A 15,174-nucleotide genomic window follows, 5' to 3' on the forward strand; every position below is an offset into this window, starting at 1 on the left:
TTTAGAAACCCTAATTAGCAAATGTCGGACTAAAAGCAATATTATTCCCAATCCTTACTTTCATTCTTAAACTTGCTTGCATAAGAAAAATCTTAATGGCATGAAAGTTTATGGTGAGTTTGAAGAAGGTCAAATAGTCTAAGAAAAACATAGTCAGAAATATGAGAAAGTTATGACTCATCATGACCAACTATTTTTTTTAAGATTTTATTATTTATTTGAGAGAGAAAGAGCACAGGAGGAGAGGGAGAAGGAGAAGCAGAGTCCCCACTGAGCAAAGAGCCCAAGGTGGGGCTCAGTCCCAGAATCCTGAGATTATGACCCAACCTGAAGGCAGACACTTAACCAACTGAGCCCCCAGGTGCCCTGACCAACTATTTTTTCTCTATTAGATACATCAGGTCTGTAATCCTACCTTTTTTAAAAAGCTAGTGAAAAGAAAGCAGGAAAGTAGTGGAAATCAGAGTTTTATTTCATAAACAGATCAGATTAAAGGTTAACAAATTCCCATTGGGGACGGTATGTGCTTTGGTGAGTGCTGTGAAGTGTGTAAACCGGGCAATTCACAGACCTGTACCCCTGGTGATAAAAATTTATTATATGTTTATAAAAAATAAAAAATTTAAAAAATTAAGAAAAAAAGGTTAACAAATTCCCTATCTCACATGTTTATTAGATGAACTTCCTATGCCTCCCAAGTATACGAGACTGATTTTTCCTCTTTTTCAAATTTTTCCCATTTGTGATTTGCCAGGTACCAGTCCTATAGCTGTAAAACAAACTGGCCTCAATTTCCTTATCTATATAAATAAATTCATAATACTCACCCTCTGTGTCCATTAGGAAATATATTTTGCAGCAGGTAACCAAAAAAGTGTATAATGTTTTCATCACATAAGAACTAATAGGATAAGCCAGAGCAGATAGAGTGGCCCAAGAATATTGAGGCCAAGACCCCTGTGTCCCTGTGGTATTTCCTCATGCTTGCAAGATAATTGGTAGACTTCAGTTAAAGCACCTATAACATCAGGCAGGAAAGATGAGAGACAATGAAAAAGAGACAAGCCTACATCAGTAGTAGCCCACACTTTTCCAGAGATTCCCCAGCAGAGTTTGAATCACATTTCAGTGGCCATAGATCATATTCATATCATGTGGCCAGTTCTAGCTGTAAAGGAGGCTGGGAAATAAACTGTGCTATTGCTACCTTGAAGAAAATGAGAGTTTCAGACAATGAAGAAGGGGAGAATAATAGTTGCCAGCCACATCCTCTTATGTCTCAGGGTTGTTGAGGAAATCAAATGAGGTATAGGTGTGTAAGGAGTTAAGAACTATCAAATAATCATGAGCAAGTAAAAGAGAATTTAGAAAAAAGTAAGAAACATACAAAATTAAACTTAGCTAACTAGCTGTTCCTGACTTAAAAATTCTTAGAAATTCCATCAGGCTGGAGGAGATTATGCTGGGTTAAATCAGTCAAGCAGAGAGTCAATTACCATATGGTTTCACTTACTTGTGGAGCGTAAGGAATAACACAGAGGACACTGAGAGAAGGAGAGGAAAAGAGTGTTGGGGGAAATCGGAGGGGGAGATGAACCACGAGAGACTGTGTACTCTGAGAAACAAACTCAGGGTTTTGGAAGGGAGCGGGGTCGGGTGTTGGGTGAGCATGGTAGTGGGTATTAAGGAGGGTATGTGTTGCATGGAGCACTGGGTATGGTGCATAAACAACGAATCTTGGAACACTGAAAAAATATATAAAAATATAAAATCAAGAAAAAAAAAGAAATTCCATCAGGCAACACACACACACACACACACACACACAGGGCCACTCATACACATACATGCTGCTGCATCAATGTGTATATAAATGTTTAATCATCTGTGTGTATATGCCTGCATATATTATTTATAGATCATTTATACTAGTTTCAAATGAAGTTTCACACATATGTAAATGCACCTATAAATAATAATATATACACAATAAAACAACTGAAAAATCAAAGATACTATTTTTTCTTTTAATTTTATGTATGGAGGATTCAAAATCTTCCACAATGTGATACTGTGAACTTATTTCAGAACCTCCCACCAAAGTGCTTATCATTTATGTGGCAATTTTGTCTTTTTCAAGGAGAATTTCTTTTTTGTTGTTGTTAAAATTTTATTTATTTATTTGAAAGGCAGAGATTACAAGTAGGCAGAGAGGCAGGCGGTGGGGCAGGAAGGTGGGGGAGTAGGAAGGAAGGAAGTTGGGGGTAGGAAGAAGGTTCCCTGCCCAGCAGAAAGCCCGATGCGGGGCTTCATCCTGGGACCCTGGGATCATGACCGGAGCCAAAGGCAGAGGCTTTAACCAACTGAGCCACCCAGGCACCACTTTCAAGGAGAATTTCTAACTGAAGACTTGTAATATACAGATTAATAAGTGGGGACAGTTATATACACATTCACCACAAAATTCATAGGCAATTTGTAAAACTCAAAGAGTTCTGAAAATTTGAGCATTGGCTCTCTTAGACAGAGAAACAACACTGTAGGAAGGTATGATAGCTCTCAGGTATATAATGGTGTGTTATACAGTTAAATAGCAATTATTCTATTAGTTGATAAGGACAGAACATGGTATGATGGGTTGAAGATGTAGTAAGGAGTACTCTTTGAATAATAGGAGAAAAGGCAATGGAAGCTTCCAGAAAGGTATCTTACTACACCCACTGAAGATATTTAAGGAACAACTTTATTGATATTTTGGAGTCTTTCTGACATAGCAGAAGGGCTAGTATATTTATAGCCCATTTGTACTTCTGGACATTTGATTTCAGTTTCTTGATTATTGTTATTGTTTACTAGATCAATTGGCTGAAAACTTTATATTATTACACTATAATTATAGCAAGATAGTATGTGTGAAGACCCTTTATAAAACTACCAGATACTGATACAAAAATATAAACAAATACAGTGTAATATTATTATGATCGTACCGTAATACAAAATCCCGGACTGAGGTAGCACTGTAAAGTAGTCATTTTCTAAGTGTAGCTGTGGATTCCTGGTGGTCCCCAGACTGTTTCAGTGGCTGGTTAAAAAGTTTTCACAATAATATGAAGCTTTGTGCAGTGGCAGTATCATAGCCAATGAGGTTTATCTGAGATGTAATTATTGCTAATTGAAGATGAATTTGCAATTTTTTACTATGTTGACGTTTGTACTGATAGTGCAGACCAATAGTGGAGAAAACTGCTGGCACTTGAACATGAATCAAGGAGGTGGCACCAAACTGTACTAGTAGTTGTATTTTCTGTCACCATGCATTTGCAGTTAAAGGAATTACATGTGTGCGTGCACACACACACACACACACACACACACACCACACACCTGTTTTACTTAGGGATATCCCTAAGTAAAGCAGTGGATATTATTAACTTTATTAAATACTGACCCCTGAGTTACATGTCTTTTTAAAATTCTGTATGATAAAATTGGGATGGGGGATTCTGATAGCACTTTCTTTGCACACTCAGGTTCCTGGTTTATCTTAAGGAAAGCACACTGTGCTATGGGCTGAACTAGCTTCATTTTTAACTGAACTTCCTTTTCCAAAAGAAAAATGACAAACTATGGTATTGAGAGTTGGGGCAGACATTTTCTCAAAAATAAAGTGAGTCTATCACTTCAGGAATGTATGTATTTGAACTTTTAAATGAAAATTAATATTTTTAAAAAATTGCATTTGCCACCATTAATCTGACTACTTTCCAGTTTTTACTGACTTTTCTGATGAGATAAGGAGTGATATTAATGCATGTGATTTTTTTTTTGATATTGCATAATGAAAAGGCAGTATTCAGAAGCTCTGCATAACTCAGTGAGACAATATTTTCCAACTGACCAAAGTAATTGGTAAAAGATCCATTTAACCTATAAGATAGACTCATGGATTTTTAATGTAACAGTACAAAAAGATCATTGTGAGAAACATGGTTTCTTAAAAGTTAGTTGCCAAGCTGGATCTATTATCAATAGATAATAGATCTACTATCAATTGTCCTGTTTTGGTGAAGTGTCAAAGAAGAGTATCCACAATCATCTAAAAAGGTTATTAAAATACTTCTCTTTCTTCCAACCACTTATCAGTATATGGCCAAGACTTCTCTCATATAGCTCAAGCAAAACAATATATAGCAATATAATGAATGCAGAAACAAATAGGAGGATCCAGCTGTCTCTATTAAGGCGGTTATTAAGTGTATAAAAATAATAAAACTCTTCTTATTATATTTGTTTTGGAAAACATAGTAATTGTTCATAAATAATATGTTTTAATATGAAACTGTCATAGGTTTATTACTGTTATTCATAAGTAGCTTAATATATATAAAAGTTATGAATATCTGTATTTTATTTATTTTTAAAAGACTTTATTTATTTGAGAGTGAAAGAGCACAGCAGGAGGAGGGGTAAGGGGAAAACAGACGGAGAGGGAGTGGGAAGAAGCAAGCTGCCCACTGAACAGAAAGCCCATGTGGGGACTTGGTCCTAGGACTCTGGGATCATGACTGTAAGGGTGGGGCAGACTGAGTGGAGTCATCCAATCAGTAGGCCGTATGTATATCCGCTGGGAAGGTTGAAATTCAATTGGCCACCTGTGTAGGGGCGGGGCTCAACCACCCCCATAAAGGTTGCTCTGCCAGGCTGCCAAGGGGGCTCCTGCAGGAGGGCCGGGGGCTCCTGCAGGAGGGCCGGGGGCTGCTGCAGGAGAGCAGCGGCTGCTACAGGAGGAATGGAGTCGGCGGAGAGCGGTGAAGTCCGCGAAGAGCGGTGAAGTGGAGCGGAGAGCGGTGGAAGTCGCAGAAGAGCAGGGGAGTCAACGGTGTATAGAAGAGCTGTAACAGCTCTTGTAAGAGCTATAACCGCGTTTGGCGGTCCAGCCTCCAGCCTCCGGCGGCCCCGAGCGCCGCCGCCTGCAGCTTCCAGCCTCCGGCGGCGGCCCCGAGCGCCGCCGCCTGCACCCTCCGGCAGCAGCCCCGAGCGCCGCCGCCTGCAGCTTCCAGCCTCCGGCGGCGGCCCCGAGCGCCGCCGCCTGCAGCCTCCGGCGGCGGCCCCGGCCGCCTGCACCCTCCGGCGGCGGCCCCGAGCGCCGCCGCCTGCACCCTCCGGCGGCGGCCCCGAGCGCCGCCGCCTGCAGCTTCCAGCCTCCGGCGGCAGCCCGAGCCATCGCCTGCAGCCTCCAGCCTCCGGCGGCCCAGCAGTCCAGTCGTCTGCGGTCCAGTTGTCAGCGGTCCCTCGACGCCTGCGGTCCTGAGACGTCTGCGGTCCAGTTGTCAGCGGTCCCTCGACGCCTGCGGTCCTGAGTCGTCTGCGGTCCAGTTGCCAGCGGTCCCTCGACGCCTGCGGTCCTGAGTCGTCTGCGGTCCAGTTGTCAGCGGTCCCTCGACGCCTGCGGTCCTGAGACGTCTGCGGTCCAGTTGTCAGCGGTCCCTCGACGCCTGCGGTCCTGAGACGTCTGCGGTCCAGTTGTCAGCGGTCCCTCGACGCCTGCGGTCCTGAGACGTCTGCGGTCCAGTTGCCAGCGGTCCCTCGACGCCTGCGGTCCTGAGACATCTGAGGTCCAGTTACCAGCGTTCCCTCGACGCCTGTGGTCCTGAGACATCTGCGGTCCAGTTGTCAGCCTTCCCTCGACGCCTGCGGTCCTGATGCCTACAGACCCTAGAGGCCAGCAGTCGGTCCTGACACCTGCAGCCCCTAGATGCCAGCAGTCTGGAGGCGTAAGCAGCCCTGAGATGCCAACGGCCCCTAGACACCAGCAGCCTCCCTGCAAAATGCCTCGCCACCCCGAACCACAAGTGGCCTTGTCCGCAGTGGTGGCTTCCTCCGGGTGGAAGCCTGGTCAGAGTAGCATCGTGGGGAGCAGAGTCTGTGTCATCTGGGTTGTCCTCCTTGTCATTGTTGCTTCTTCGTCATTGGGAGTGGCCTCATCCAGGAAATGGTCTTGTCCAGAACAGCCTCTTCTTGGGAGCGGCCTTGTCCGGGGAGCAACTTCATTGAGCAGTGGCCTTGTCTTGGGGGCGGCCTCTTCTTGGGAATGGCTCCAATCATGGAGCCGCCTCATCTGCGGAGCAGCAGCGTCATCTAGAGCGGCCTCGTCCAGAGTGGCCTTCTTGGAAGTGACCTTGTTGGGTTCATCGTCACCGCCTTTTCGTAAGAGGTAGCTCTGACCGGTAGTTTGATTCCTGATGCTTGGCGCGAAATAAAGTTTTGCTTGACCTTCGCTTTGTATCAGTCTCGTTCCTTTGATCACGGACCCTAACAATGACCTGAGCCGAAGGCAGGCACTTAATGGACTGAGCCACCCAGGTAGCCCCACTAATTTCAAAAATAATATAAATCAGTTGATGTAATCACATTAATTTATGAGACTATCAAGGGGTTCCAAGAGCAAATATTTGTGAACCACTGTTACAAAGAAACCATTAAAACACATGGTTTAACTTTATACCATTATTTAATACATTTTAGACTGTGTCCCTTTTGTGTTCTTCCTGACATCACCAACTTTGGTTTCATTCTTTTGTTCTCCACTATTTATTTTCGCCATTCAGGTCAGAAGACTGACTCCTTTAGCATCCTCCCCCCCCACCCCCCGCGTGCTTCTTAAATCATGATGATCCCGAAGGACTTTGCATTTCTCACTGTGTTTCACATTAGGTTTATAGTTCTTTTCTGACAGAACTGTGTGGTGCGCCAGAAGCCACGTGGCATGGTGTGCTTGTAAACCCACCCTGAGGGGGGAAAAAAAAAAGTCCTGGTGTGAAGCGCTCGCTGATGCCCTCAAGCCGGCAAGCTAACGTCACTCCCCACGGAGCAGGAGGCCGGAAGAGACGCGAACAGCTAACAGCGAGCGGCTCTCCTGAGCTGCAGGAACTGGCTCCAGCCTAGCCTCGGCCCCCGGCATTACTAGTAGCAAGCGTTTCTATCTTTCATCTTTTAGAAGAGATAATTCCACATCTTCTTATTTTCATTTAGAACATACCTGTTCCGACATCTCTGTCAAAAAATAGAGTCTTTGGGTTTGTTGGTTTTTTTTTTTTTTTTTTTTTACCGTCTCTCTGTGGAGCAGTCGGCCATTTAGGCCCGTGGTTGTGGTGTGGAGACACCTGGCATTACACAGAGCTGTGAGAGGGGGCAAACATTCTCTGCTCTGAAGAGCCAAACCCACACAATGTACTTTGAATTTTAAACGTGACTGTTATCTGCGTAACTTAATCCGTGAGAACTTTAAGGACGCCTAGTCTGCCTTGCTACTCAAAGCGCAGTTCTTGGACGTCAACTTCCTCATCCCCTGGGAGCTTGTTGGAAATGGAGAACGTGGGGCGCTTGGGTGGCTCAGTTGTTAAGCATCTGCCTCTGGCTCAGGTCATGATCCCGGGTCCTGGGATCCAGCCCGGTTTGGGGCTCTCTGCTTTGCCAGGAGCGTGTTTCTCCCTCTCTCTCTGCAGCTCGCTCTGCTTGTGTGCTCTCTCTGTCAAATAAATAAACAAAAATTAAAAAATGCAGAATCTCAGGCCTTACCCCTAGTCCCCCAGCTTCATCCAAATCTGCATTTTAACAAGATCCCCAGATGGTTCTTACCGACATAAGGTTTCTGAGGGCTGCTTTAAGGCAATTTGAACCCTAGTGATCTCAGCTTGCGTCCTTATATTGGTAAATGGTTACTACAAAAATACAAATCTCATAAAATGTGTTATGTTTCAGAATATTAACCAAGATACTTCATCCACCTCATTTCTGAGTTTATCCTTAACGTTATTTTCCCCCAGTTAGTTGAAGTTAAGTCTATGTATGTGTCTATGTCTTTTCATAATCTATTTTCTTTAAAACATAGGATTTCTATTCTCTTTAGAGCATCAGAATCATCACTTCAGTTTCTATTAGATTTTTGTCTCCTTCAAAATATTGATGTATAAATTCTTTGCTTTGTGGCATGATCAGTCAGAGTTAGTACGTATTTTTTCCTTCTCTCTTGATATGGAGATTCACTTTTATGTGTTACTCAATTAGTAAGGTGTTCAAGGGCTGTGCTTCTGAATTCCATGAATCATCCCCAACCCCTTGGCTATAAAAGTGAACATAACTTACTATTAAATAGTTCAAGAGCTTGACAGAGAAGTGGACATTTTTTTTGGAAGAAGAATACATATAAAACTGACATATTTATAGGAGTTTAAGCAAGTCTCTCTAAGGCAACTGATCCCACTCTGGCTATGCTTTAGAATTATACAGAAAGCCTTTAGGAAACCTAGGACTGGGTTCCCTCCCCAGAGACTCTGGTTTAATTTGATCCAGTGTGGTTTTCATGTGTCAGTATTTTTAAAAACTCTCCACATAGTGCAGACCAGGGATTGAGAGTCACTGCTCTACAGAGTGCCAAAGCCAAGAATAAATAGGCCTTGGCCAGGCACCCTGCTGACAGCATTCTCTTTCCTTTAAGGGGCCTACTTATTCCAGGCACTAATGTGGTGATTAAATTTGTCAGCTAGGTCCATCACATTTAATTACATATCTTTAGAAATTATTGAATTGCTTATTTTTAACCTAGCTTTATGAATACAGCAAAAAAAAAAAAAAAAAAAGAAACTGAAGATCAGGAGGTTACACTATCATATAAAGTTTAATAATAACAGCTAACATAAAGTGAAATCTGTATGCATCAAACAAAAAAGAATGTAAGGATGAATATATATGGTAATACCTCAAACCTGTTCTCCGAGTAAAAGCAGAATACAAATACATAATTTCAGGTAAGCCTAAAGACATAAGCACAAGCTAGCCTAGTACATAACCTACAGTGATTTGAAATTTTATTTTTTCTTAAAGTTTTATATCAGTTTTGCGTTATATCTCATAAATACATTTCATCATATATATCAACATATTGATATATATTTCATCAAATATATTGATCAATATGAAATATGTATTTCTAGTTATTAATATATAATTCAAAAGATAATAGATATTTTAATATTAGTATATTTAAAATTTCATAAGAAAACTTTTATTAGAAAACTCTCCGTCATCACCTTACTCAAGGTAAGTCAGAGGGATAATAGATTAAACGTTCTGGTTCAATATACTATGTCATTATGTGTTTGGTAGAGTACAAACTTCTCGACACAGTGTATTAATCAGTTTGGGCTGTCATAATAAAATGCCACAGACTGGATGACTTAAATAACAGAAATCTATAATCTCACAGTTCTGGAGCCTGAAAGTCTGAGCTCAGGGTGGCAGCCTGGTCGGTTTCTGGACAGTTTCCTACTTGGGTCGCTGAAGGCTGCTGCCTTCTCTCTGTGCACCCATGTGGCATTTCCTTGGTGAGTGTGTGCAGCAGAGAGTGAGCTCTCTGGGGTCTCTCTTCGAAGGTCACTAATCCTATTAGATTAGAGCTCCACCTTATGACCTTATTTGATCATAATTACTTTTTTAGAAGCTGGATCTCCAAATACGGCCACATGGGAGTTAGTAGTTCAACACATAAATTTGAGTAGGACGCCTCCAGTCCATAACAGACTTGACTCAGCACATACCACTTTTTTTCTCATACAATGTTTGTAATATTCTAGAAATATTGTTTTTGAGTATGGTTTAATGTATATGTATGAAAATTAGCAGTAAATTTATACCGAGCAGAAGGGAGACATGGGGATAGGGAGAGGGAGAGAGAGAGAGGCATTAACTGCAAATGATACATATTACTTATGAGTTGACATAATCCCCTGTATACCCTGCCCTCTCACCTTTCCCTATGACATGATATACTATGTCGAAAACCCATGTTGAAGCAGAGGCTCTGTAATATCAAGAGTGAGGTTTTGGAAGCTCCTTCAAGAAAACTGACGAGAGTAAACCCACCCTGGGAAAGGATAAAGCAGCTGGGAATGATGGTCTAGCTCCTGGCTATCACTTTATAAGCTTGACTTATGTTTCTGCTGAAGAGCTAAAAACATTGAGCCAGCCATTGAACAGCTTTCACCTCAGATTTCTATGAGAAACTCATTACTTAGCTTCTTATCTAATGGAGTGTCTAGGAAATCTTCTGGGGTGTCAATCATGCAACCATGCCTGGAGAGTCGGGAGTCAGAAGAATATTTCAAGACCTTCACACTATCATTTTCCCCTAAATAAACACTGGGGAGACGAATAAGCATTTTAAACAAGAGACTGTCTTGCTTAAAGTTTTTTTCTTTTTCTTTCTTTTTTTTTTTTTTTTAAGATTTATTTATTTATTTGACAGAGATCACAAGTAGGCAGAGAGGCAGACAGAGAGAGAGGGGGAAGCAGGCTCCCTGCTGAGCAGAGATCCCATGTGGGGCTGGATCCCAGAACCCACAGATCATGACCTGAGCTGAAGGCAGAGACTTAACCCACTGAGCAACCCAGGCACCCCTTAAACATTCTTCATTACTATTTTCACCTTGAGGCAAAGTGATTTTTACTTGAAAAAAACAATAAGTGATTAATAAAATTGGTAAATGATTAAAGAAAGATTTTAAAATTCCAAAGCAATCCAACTTCTGCTTAGGAGATACACATAAGAATGATGAACATTCTTTGGAGTTAAGGTGCTAATTATGGGCACTATTGAAGTTACTGGTTGATTTAGTTAAAATGATGGTGTTGATTCAAGCTGCCAGTCTGCAATTTTGCCTCCCAGAGATTTGGTCCTTGCTGTATGCACATCTGCATGTTGCCTAACCCCCTGCCCCCAGCCCCTTGCATACCGAGCAACAAGGGGAAAAAACTCACTTCTCTGGCCAATAAAATACTCCCAATTATTTCATGGTCAAACAATTTACATAATGTCTTCACAGATATAATCATTATAAATCAAACAGAATGGCCAAATTCACCACCTTTTAGCCAACTATAAAGAAATCTTGAAATAGTTGACCTCATCCAATATAAAATTCCCATAACATCATCTGATGTGGTTTATTCAGATCATTTTTCTTACACATGTGTAGAGTCAAAAAATGCAAAATTAAAATTTTTTTTCCTCAAATTTTCTAGTCAAATCTCCAGCTTGGGAGGATGTGTCAGGTTTATCCTGACTTCAAGCAAGATCAGGGACGACTTTAGATTGAGAAGCAAAAACAGGGAGAGAACTCAAACCCACCTCCTTTGGGTTTTGGTAGATCAGACAGGTACTTTTCACCAATAAAAGTGTTTTTCTTTCTCTACTGCCTTTGTGAAGAGGATTTCTGGGTTGGAAGAAGGTTTTGCTTTTAATTATGTCTCTGCAATACTGGTTCCCCAGAAAGCTTACTCCTGTGCTAGTTGATCAACTAGTGACCAGTTGATGGCACTGGTCACTTTCTTGTCAATAATAGCTATTCTTAGGTTCTGTGTGGAATTGCTCAAAGGACAGTTAAAAGTTACCACTTTCAGGGCACCTGGGTGGCTCAGTGGGTTAAGCCGCTGCCTTCAGCTCAGGTCATGATCCCAGGGTCCTGGGATCGAGCGCCGCATCAGGCTCTCTGCTCAGCCGGGAGCCTGCTTCCTTCTCTCTCTCTGCCTGCTTGTGATCTCTCTCTGTCAAATAAATAAATAAAATCTTAAAAAAAAAAAAAAGTTACCACTTTCTCAGCTGCATTTTATTGTTCTTTTCACATTGACTTTGTTGTTAAAAGGCTGGTGCAGGGGCGCCTGGGTGGCTCAGTCCCTTGAGCCTCTGCCTTTGGCTCAGGTCATGGTCCCAGGTCTTGGGATTTAGCCCCCATCAGGCTTCCTGCTCAGTGGAGAGAGTTTGCTTCTCCCTCTCCCTCTGCTATTCCCCCTACTTGTTCTCTCTCTCTCTCTCTATCCCTCTCTCCCTCTCTGTCAAATAAATAAATACAATCTTTAAAAAAAAAAAAAAAAAGCTGGTACAGATATTTTCAGTGGGAATTTGTTTGGCAAATGCTGTCTATGAAATCCCATCTCCCTATGTTCCTCAACTGGAAGGTATTTTTTAACCTCCTTAATTTTAGGTAGAAAATGACTTCCAAAGTTCTCCGATTTCAATTTTAAGGGGTAAATGTTAATTGCTAATCTTGGATTGAATTTTAACTAAGATCGCTGACTTTTATTCTATTAATATTCACACTGATAGAATCAATTTAACTTACTAACAAATGGAAGGAAGGAACAGGCGTTTCAAATAAGAGTCACGGTCAATAAGAATATGGCTATAGGAATCAAGGGTAATCTAAGCTACAGCCCTTTTTACCTCCAAAATAGGCGTCCTTCTAAACAGACTTGCAGCTGTACTTTTCAGACAAAATAGGTACAGAAAAAAAATGTCTATTAAAACAGATTCTAAAGCTATTATTACTGAGGCTCAGTGGTAGAAAATATTTCGCAGAGTGCCTGTTAGAGCCTGAGAGGGACTGGGATAGTTAACTTGAACTAAAGGAGCTCAGTGTAGCACGTGAAACTGCATTTTGAAGGTCATTTGCACATAAATGAAGAGCTTGCTTCTCCACTACTGCCTGTTAAACTTTGAAACTTGCAGCAGTAGAGGAATGGCAGTCTGATTATGCCCTTGGACAGTCCGTTAGAGCCTGCAGTCCATTTTATTTTCCATGTGGTGTTCATTAAAGTCAGTTCAAGTAAAAAGATTTTTCTCTACCTCTGTGATTACTGCCATGAAATCATCAGCTTGGAGAAAACAAGTAGTTGTTTGTGTTAAATATCCTGGCCAAGCACAAAACAAATCTTTGTCAAAACCCTAAAAAGCGCTCATCAGCACTTGCACATGCCTAACTTTAATAAACATGACAATTCATTTAAATTCAGTTTAATGGGCATTTTATTAAGTATGTACTGTGTCTTTTTGCCGAGTGCTCTGAAAACTATAAAGTATCAGACAGAGTTCTGTCCTTAAAAAGAGTTCAGTATTCAAACAGAACTGGAATGAACTGAGCAGAAGTCCAGAAATGATTTTCCAACCTTTCCTGGTATACAAAGTAGTGATTTACATTATCTCCTCTGGGTGGGACCATCTTTAAATGGCTTACATTTGCATAATGGCTTCTCTTTTGTTCCTTCTGTTGTCCCAAGTAATTGCTTGCCTATAGCATTTTATGGCTCTCTAATGAGTACCTCCCTCCTTTATGAAAAATATAAATGATCTGGTTTTTTCCAAAGCAGAGAGCTGACATAGATACCTGAAAGTTGAGGATGGTATCACACCTCTGGAATACATGGAAGAGGAAAAGTGCAAGACAAGATCAAGAAATGTCCACCAGTATGTCTTTTGTTCTGTTTATTAAGGAAAAAGGAGGCTGTGGAGATGGAGATAAACCCAACAACTCCAGGAGATGACTCTATATAATGTTTTAACATTGAATAGGGGCTCTTTCAATGAACATGTCATTTTTTCTTTTTAAGTCAGGCTTATCTCTGGTGGATACCAGGTAGTCAAAACATATCCTGATTTTTTTTTTTTTAAGATTTTATTTATTTATTTGACAGAGAAGAGAGACAGCCAGAGAGGGAACAGAAGCAGGGTGAGTGGGAGAGGGAGCGCAGGCCTCCCCCTGAGCAAGGAGCCTGATGTGGGGCTCCATCCCAGGACTCTGGGATCATGACCTGAGCGGAAGGCATACACTGAACGACTAAGCCACCCAGGCGCCCCAATATCCTCATTCTTTGAGCCAATCAAACTAGGTCTTTGGTAAATTACTTAGAGATCTAAGGTGCCACACCTGTGTTGGGGGGAGGGAATGAGACTTCATTAAAAATGTGCTTAAGTTAGAATAATGGCAAATGTAAAAGAAAAATTGCACCTGATCAGTTAAATAAGAAAGGAAGACTTTATTCAAGACTATGGCAAAGAGGAGAGAAACTGAACTCAATTCCTCTGAAACAAAAGACGGGAAGATTTTAAAGTGAGGGTAAGGTTTGTGAATGTGATTAGCCCCATCTGTGTTTGCTAACTGTTGCTTATTGAGGTTAATCTCCTCCCTTTCCACAGAGACCCAGGAGATGGCAGCACTACCTCCTACCCAGATTACATTTCAAAAAGAGGACTCCCAGGGGCACCTGGGTGGCTCAGTGGGTTAAGCCTCTGCCTTCCGCTCACGTCATGATCTCAGGGTCCTGGGATGGAGACCCGCATCGGGCTCTCTGCTCAGCAGGGAGCCTGCTTCCTCCTCTCTCTGCCTGCCTCTCTTCCTGCTTATGATCTCTGTCTGTCAAATAAATAAATAAATAAAATCTTAAAAAAAAAAAAAGAGGACTCCCAGGTTCTTGAGAAAGACAATTCTAGGTTGTAGAAGATTTACATCTCAAAGGGGGCAGAGAAGAATTAGAATTGCAAGTTTTCTAAAATAAATGCTCTAAGAAAAGGGAGGTCAGGAAATTATAGTGAGGAAGAAGCCCCACTAAATTTCAGTCAAGCTCAGGGGAATGGCCAGGCTCCCTTGGTTACAAAGGTAAATGGGGCTGAGACGAATGGCTAAGATTTTTCCTCTCTTTCTTTCCCTCCCTTCCTCTTTTACTTTTTCTCTCCTTCCCTCACTCTTCCTTCTCTCTTCTGTCTCACTCATCATATACGTATTCTCTCTCTCTTCCTTCTTTCAGTCTGTGAAGCCACAGTAATGTACATCAGCCTTTATTTTTGAGCCTGATCTGATAGTGGACATTTAGACCAAGAACAAGTTATAATAATTAATCATAGATTTAGCAATCGTCAGAGTGTGATGAACTATAGCAATATTCAGTTCAAGTGTGATGAGATGTATTTATCACAATACAAAATATTTTTGAACCTGTCATTTATGAGATGCTTAAAGTGTTTTACATACATTAACTGTATAGTTTTTAAATGCCCTAAACTAATTTTTGTTATCTTATAATGGTAATGATTTGGGATAGAATGTGCAAAATGATTTTTATTTTGGTAATACAGTTTGCGAAAGCTAATGATATGAAAATAGGCCTATTTTCCTAAATATTATATAGACTATTTGACATTTTCTTTGTTAGTGTTAATAGGCTAAAATAATTTTAAAGCATTAAAAATGTGATTAAGATTCCAAAAGATTTAATATTAAAGTAATACTTCTATAAATTATATTCCAAAGATATTCATTATATACCCTGACTTCAATTCATTTT

The 15,174-nt window shown here is 41.2% G+C and overlaps 1 pseudogene; it reads left to right on the plus strand.

Moving 5' to 3' along the window:
• The first annotated feature begins 3,114 nt into the window (after positions 1–3,114).
• Positions 3,115–3,271, plus strand: LOC122897349 (annotated as a pseudogene).
• Positions 3,272–15,174: the final 11,903 nt, after the last annotated feature.

This window comes from Neovison vison, chromosome 1, assembly GCF_020171115.1.
Source record: "Neovison vison isolate M4711 chromosome 1, ASM_NN_V1, whole genome shotgun sequence".
Classification (NCBI taxonomy): Eukaryota; Metazoa; Chordata; class Mammalia; order Carnivora; family Mustelidae; genus Neogale; species Neogale vison.